The sequence below is a fragment of the Felis catus genome, chromosome D1, assembly GCF_018350175.1.
Source record: "Felis catus isolate Fca126 chromosome D1, F.catus_Fca126_mat1.0, whole genome shotgun sequence".
NCBI lineage: Eukaryota > Metazoa > Chordata > Mammalia > Carnivora > Felidae > Felis > Felis catus.
This window is the reverse complement of record NC_058377.1, coordinates 89,576,491-89,583,639: the sequence shown is the minus strand read 5'-3', so window position 1 is coordinate 89,583,639 and position 7,149 is coordinate 89,576,491. Positions and strand designations below refer to the sequence as shown.

Here is a 7,149-nt window from a genome sequence, read left to right as displayed (position 1 = left end):
CATGTGAGGGGGTGAGGGGTAGCTAGCCACCAGGAGCAACAGAGTGCAAACCAAAAAAGCCTTCAGAAAGCACCAGCAGGTCTGAGTACCTCACACCAGTCACTGTTGAGAAAATGGAACTGGGCAAAATCCAACCTGGACCGTGAGGCTGATGTTCCACGTGCAGTGAAAGCTGAGGCTGACTTCATCCACTGATCCATTATTCAAATAAATAAATAAACAGATAAATAAATAGCCAAACAAATCCAGTGCCCCACCTGGTTCTAGACAGGGAGACAGTGACCCACGGACACATGCTCCACAACCTCACAGAGTTTACATTCTAAAGGACCCCAAATAACCCAGATTTGGAGATCTACACGGAAAAGTACCAGATCTGGAGAACTATAGGGATATTTGACCACAGCGTTTAGCCGTGAAGACTTTCTGGAGGGTAAAGGTTGAGACCATATCCCTGTGGGTAGAGTTTCAGAGACAACTCAGTTGCTAATCATCCTAGGAAGAGGCATAGAGATCCAGGCATAGAGAAGGAGGGCGAGGTCTCCAGGCACCTCACTTGGTGCGCAGGTGCCAGACCCCTAAGGAAATACAGATTTGACCCCTGGTGTTGGGTTCAGCCTCAGTGGCCACATGGAGGCTACCCTGCACCCCTGGACAAATAAACACAGAAAATATAAGGCAATGCAATATGTTCTATTGTGTTGCTCTGTTTAACTCTGTAGTAATGATAATTACAGCTTACACGTGGAAGCGCTTTGCATATAGTAACTTACTTGATGTTCCTAACAACCCATCGAGGTGGGTGTTGTTATTACTCCGGTGCTATAGATGAGGAAGCTGACGCAGAGAAAGGTTCAGTGACTTCTGCGCAGTCGCACAGCTGGTGAGTGCCAGAGCTGGGACTCCAGCCCAGACAGTCTGGCACCAGAGTCCCAGCTCTTCACCTTCACAGGGAGCGTCTTTGTAATAAGGGTTCCCTTGGGCACGGGCAGGAACCACCGCCGGGAGTAGTTCTGAAGCATACTCTGCCTTGCAATTTACCTCCATCGCCCCAAAGCTCCATTTCCTCAGGGGCAGGAGTCTGTCTTCAGCTGGACGACAGGAAATTAAGGGATTTTTATCTTCTCCTCGGCCACAGTGTGGGGACGTGCTGATTGTACATCAGGTAAAACCAAGAGTTATTTTACCTTCCTCTCAAATCTGTCATCTACTTAAAAAATGCTTTTTTTCCTCATCTCTGCGCCTCGGCTTTCCTGCTGGAGATGCAGTTTCTCCTCTGGGTGTCCCGTCTAAAATACATACTGCTCTTCTCCCGACAAGGATTCAACCCCGGCCCGAGCTCTGGGACGGTGATCCCCTGCAGCTGTCCACGAACACTAACTAATAAAAAGGATGACTGAGGGTTTCAAGTTTCCTGTTTACAGCCACCATCCAATGGGGATCTTTCTGGGAGACACTGAGACTGGCAACAAATTAACAAGGGTTCGGTTATTTTACAGGGGAGAACAATGGTTCCTCTGACCACTTTTGATTCATTCCATCTCTGGTTTCCATGGAGCATCATAAAAGGATCTATGTGTGCGTCAGGACAGCGGACGGACGGAAGCGGCCCGGGGCAAACAGGAGAGGAAGCTTCTGCCTCATGCGTCTCCATCCGAAAGTGAGTTTTCCCCAGCACTGGGTATTCAGTTCCTGAGTTCCGGAATTGGCGGGCTGCTCTGCCTGGGGAAATGACGATGACCGGGCGGGGTAACACAGCCCCCATTCCCGTGGTTGCTTTCTTCCCTTCTCAGAAGACCTTTGCCCCTGAGCTGCGGTCCCTTTACAGGTTTATGCTTGCTGCCGTCTTTCCCCTTTATAGCCACTTGCTGGAAAATCTATGTGGGAAATCAGAGGTGCCTGCTGAACCGCCTCTGGCGGGGGAAACCAGTTGAAGAATTTTCAGAGGCTGACTCTGGAACGTAGGGGTACTACCACGCTTTGGCTGCCCAGAATGCCTTCCCGCTTCTTTTCACAGCTCCACGCCCCTTCTCAGTCATGTGATTTTAGAAGGCTTAGGCCGTTGGCTCAGGAGCAGAGCATGTGATTTAGGATCAGCCAATCACTGCATTGCATTCTCTTGGCCGCCAATGATTGGTTCACTGATAACCATGTGACTTAATTAGAGCCATTTAGAGAGGCAGTAAGACTTTCGGTGGGAATTCTAGGAAGGAGATTCTCGCTCAATTCTTGCTGAACTTGAATGAGGTGTGAAGTTGGAGACCTGGTAACCATTATAGATAATCGGGGAGCTGTGGTCTTTGAATATGATCAAGTCAGGAAGAGAGAGAGAGACGCTGACTCTTGAGAACAGTACCTGAGCCCCTGAATCAGCCTATGTCTGAGCAAGCCCTGTTTCCGGACACTTGGCTACGTGATTCAATACCATTTCCTTCGGGCTTGCACTGTCTCGGGTTGCATTTTGTGTCTTGCAACTGAAAGAGCTGCCTGTTTCCCTGTAGGGATAGTTGAAGGAAGCTCCGAGAATAAGAGCTGCTTCAGCCAGGAAAGCAGTCCTCGCCTGAGGGTATTTGTCCCTTTACATTTATCATGAGAACGCAAAATCTGCAAAATATGCTTTTAGAGCCATTAGCCTTCCTATTTCCTTCCATCTAAAACTGTTATTTTGGGGGGAGGGGGGCGGAAATCTGTCCAGTTTATTCATCAGGTTATTGGTGGGCTTCCCTTAAAGTGAACAGACATGGGTTGAAATCCTCAATAAAACTCTAGCATGTCTTTTTTTGGTCACCATGCCTTTTAAATGCTTATGTTATCTCAATTACACCATCTTTTTAGCTAAGAGATGGCGTATGAAGACATTTGGCAGGGGACCCAGAATCACCTGAATCCCACCTTGGCCTTCCGACCCCGGCTCTCCACAGTGCCCCAGGGGAGCAGTAAGTAAATTATTTTTAGAGAGAGCTTTGATCCAAAACCTTAATGGAAATTCAAGTAAGTAAGGTTGGAGCTCATGTTCTTTCTCTTTATTGTTCAGTTCCAATTCTCAGATATAACCAGTCCATTGACCTAGACCTTTCCTTTTCTGGGAGAGCTAAGCCTGAAAACCTAGTTATGTTTAGGTTTGCAGACATGCAATCAGCGTAAGACACTCCATCTTGGGTCCAACCTTGGCCAAGCCAAGAGCTCTGAACATGCTTCTGATGAGAAGATGAACGAGTCCAAGGAAAGAGGAAGTGAAGGGGTGGGGAGAGGGGCATCTAGGGTTGCCCTGCCATTCTGGCCACAAGGAAGGCAAAGAAAAAAAAACTATTCCTCTATTACATGTGCTATAACCTTATTTCTGTGGAAATGTCCACCTTTGGAGAATGTGAGCCAATACATGTCTTGGAACTAATCTGACCCATACTCCCTCAGAGCAGAACAAAGCAGGAGGTAAAAAGAGAATTTCTGAAAGCTTGTTCTTAATAGTTACCGTTATCATATCAGGATAATGCTGGCTATGATAACAAATCATCTCTAGAATTCCAACAGCCTCACACAAGTGTACTTTTTAAAAAGTTTTTATTTTTTAACATTTGTGGTTTTTTTGAGGGGGGGGGGGAAGGGCAGAGAGAGACAGAGAGAGAGAATCCCAAGCAGGCTCGGAGCCATCAGTGCAGAGCCCAGCACAGGGGCTCCATCCTACAAACTGTAAGATCATGACCTGAGCCGAAATCAAGAGTCAGATGCTTGACTGAGCCATCCAGTCGCCCCAAAGTTCCTTCAGTCTTAAGGCTTTCCTTGAAGGCTAAGCACTTCAAGGTTATGGTTTTCAACTTTAAGTGCAGTTTGTCGTTACCCGAAGAGCTTTGACAATGCTGATAGGTGGGCCCCACCCCCGGGGATTCCTATTTCACTGCTTTGAGCAGCAGCTTGGGCACCAGTAAGTTTAAGATCCCCCCAGAGGAGTACAAAGTGCAATCGGTATTTCACTAGGGCATTGCCAGAGGGCCATTGTTTCAATGTGTGGTCCTCAGACCAGCAGCAACAGCATTTGGGAACTTATACAACTTGCAAATTCTCAGATCTCAACCAGATTTGTGGAATAAGAACGCCAGGGTGAGACCCAGCAATCTGTGCTTTAATAGCCTTCCAATTGATTCTGATGCATATTCAAGTTTGAGAATCAGTGCCCTAGTTGTCTCATCAAAGAGCCTCAAAGTTCTCTGCATCCAGGTGGAAGAGGAGAGAGGGAGTTTGAAGGAGCACGCATGCTGCTTAACTACCTTGGACTGGCCGTGACCTCACAGTCTCTTGGCGATATCTAGTCCCCTGGGTCCAGCTAGAGGTAGAGAGGACGGGGAAACGGGATCCGGGCTGGGCAGTCTGTTCCTGCCATAATCATACATTCTTGAGTTGTCTATACTGACCCTGAATTCCACACTGATTCAGGATGGAAGAAAAATGAAAGGCAGTTCCAAGTTCTACATGTAACATAAATGGTCAAGTCTCCTAAGACTAAACAAAAACCCAGAAAATGATATGCAAATTATTTATTTTGATATAGGATAGTATGGGTTCATTTGGACAGAAAAATTAACACAAAAAACTTTCACAAATTTATAAGCAATATATCCCATCTTAAAATAGCAATTCTTCATTAAAGTGATAAAATCTCTTGCGTTCTCATTCCAATTAGATCTCTCTGTGATACATCGTGTGTCCATTCACTTCCCCCAACAGCTCAACAGCAACTCTGAGGCAGAGATAGACAGAAGACTGGATCTGTAGGCACAAGATCCTTTCAGAAGCCAATCCAGAAGGAATCTCCCCACCCAAGACTCCACTATGCTGCAATGGAGAGAAGAAAGACATTGAAGTCAGGCAGTTGGTGATTCGGTATCCTGGCTTTGCCATTTCCTTCCTGTGTAACCTTGGGTGAGATGCTTAACCTCTCTGAGCCTCAGGTTCCTCTTCTGTGAAAGAGATAAAAAGTCCTCGTTTGTAGAACTCTGGGGACAACTACAGGAAAAAACATAGGTAAAGAAGCTTAATATATCTTAGGTCTTCTAATCCCTAAATTCTCTCCAAACATTCAGGATGGGAATAGACCAATAGAACACACGCAGATGACATAGGCCACATTGTGGTCCCCATTCCAGGAGAATGCCATCTGGTTGAGTTTCGGCTGCCTTATGATGACAAAAAGAATTCAGGCCATTGTTGTCTCCAACAGGACACATACAGGAGAAGCACTGAAGATGCTTTCAGATTGTCTGAGGGTGGCTAGATACAACCTATTCTTATTAAAGCTATTTATAGTGAGAAGCCTTTCAGGTCAGGCCTGCCTTTCCAGTCTGTCTCATTGGCAAGGTGATGGGCTCTGGGCTCTGTTTGTTATATGTTGCTCCTGGTTTCTATTGGTTCTGGCTTTGGTGCTTTGTTTCATTCACACTAGATGCCAAGGGGACCATATGGCCCAGTGAGCTAAGGAACAGCCTGGATATCCGGGGACTTTGTGCTGTCTGTGACACTTCAGAAAGTGACTCAGTTAGCCAGTGGTAACAGAAAAAAGAGAACCCGTGACTATTTCATCCATTTGAGCACAGAGACAACTCTAGCCATTTGAATGCTTAACGTATACACCAACCCCTTGAAAGCTAAAGTCTAATTTGGGCTCCATGATTCTAGAGGTCGAGGAGCCAGGGAGGGGCTGGAGGGGGGTGACACCAGGCAACTACTGGCACTTACAATGTTGTGCATCCAAAATAAAATAGATAGTTCCTAGATGTTTTTAATATCCAGATCTCAGAGTCAGTTCAGAGCTCATAACAATTCAATGACAACCGGAATAAAATCGTATGTGGACAGTTCCTTCCAATTTACAGAACATTTTTATACAGCGTCGGGAAGTTGATCCTTACCATTTCTTGGGAGCACATAAGTTATCACACTTATTTGTCTTGGTCAGAGATCCTTTGGTGGCATGGAGTATTTACCCACTACAAGCTACCAATTGCATGTGTGATAGTCAGACGGCAGCACTCTCTAAGTAACGCAGCCCTGCATCAAAGTGGCATTTTTCTCCCCAGTCTCGCCCGGAGCTAAAGCTGGGCAGTCGATTCTTGCTGCCAAGTTTACAACATGGTTGGGATGGTGAGAGCTCTACGGAATTCATGTGAAAGGTAATCCACATTCTCCCTCGTGCAGCTGCTCTTAAATTTACAAGGACATGTCCCTACATGGAGTCTCTGGATATTATACTAAGATTGTCACATGTCATTAACACAGTTCAACGCTGCAACTCAGCCGATTGGAAAACCTGATTCAATTGCAAATTTGTTTTTGGCAACTGCATAGCATCTTCCCAAAATATATTAGAGTTGCCATTGACAGATGGTTTGAGATGGGCCAAGGGAGGCTGTTGACAGATATCCTGAGATGGATCTTATTACACTGACATATCTAAAGAATACCCCATGGGAAATGCCTTCACAGACCTGGAGGCTGGCGGAACAAGATGGCAGCCCTTCAAGAGAATTGCCAATAAAAAGACTGAAAATGGGCACAGCCTTCTGGAGGTAATCTGGCAGTATGTATGGAATCTTAAAACATTTATACCCCTTGACCCTGTATTTGTCTCTCCAAGTTGAAAGTGCAGCTCAGACATGCATGCAAAGATTTGTGTGTAGAGATTTTCACTGCGGCATTAACCATAGAATAATGAAGAGCTGCAAATCACCTGAAGTCCCACAACGGGGGGCAGTTTGAACACACCAGTTATATTTATATCCGCGCTTACTGTGATAAAAAAGAAGGCAGGTAAAGAGCTGTCTGTGGAGGGTGATCTAAATTTTGCAAAAGGAAAAAAAGGACTGGAATTTTTTTTTCTTTTTATTTATCAATAATCACTTTATTATTTTTTAAGCATCTGGCACTTTTTTCTTTTGAAGTTTTTATTTAATATTCTAGTTAGGTAACATACGGTGAAATGTTGGGTCTCAGGAGTAGAATTCAGTGATTCATCACTTACGTACAACACCCAGGGCTTATCACAAGTGCCCTCCTTTATACCCATCACCCATCTTGCCCACCCCCCACCCACCTCCCTCCTTCAACCCTCAGTTTCTTCTCTGTACTTAAGAGTCTGTTACCTGGTTTGTCTCTCTT

The 7,149-nt window shown here is 45.5% G+C and overlaps 1 long non-coding RNA gene across 1 annotated transcript; it reads left to right on the top strand.

Annotated features, from left to right (window-relative positions):
* Nucleotides 1-827: 827 nt before the first annotated feature.
* LOC102901882 lies at nucleotides 828-5,852 on the top strand. Its single transcript, XR_002736329.2, has 4 exons — nucleotides 828-1,165; nucleotides 1,500-1,660; nucleotides 2,836-2,936; nucleotides 4,723-5,852. It is a non-coding gene; the product is annotated as an uncharacterized LOC102901882 (long non-coding RNA).
* Nucleotides 5,853-7,149: the final 1,297 nt, after the last annotated feature.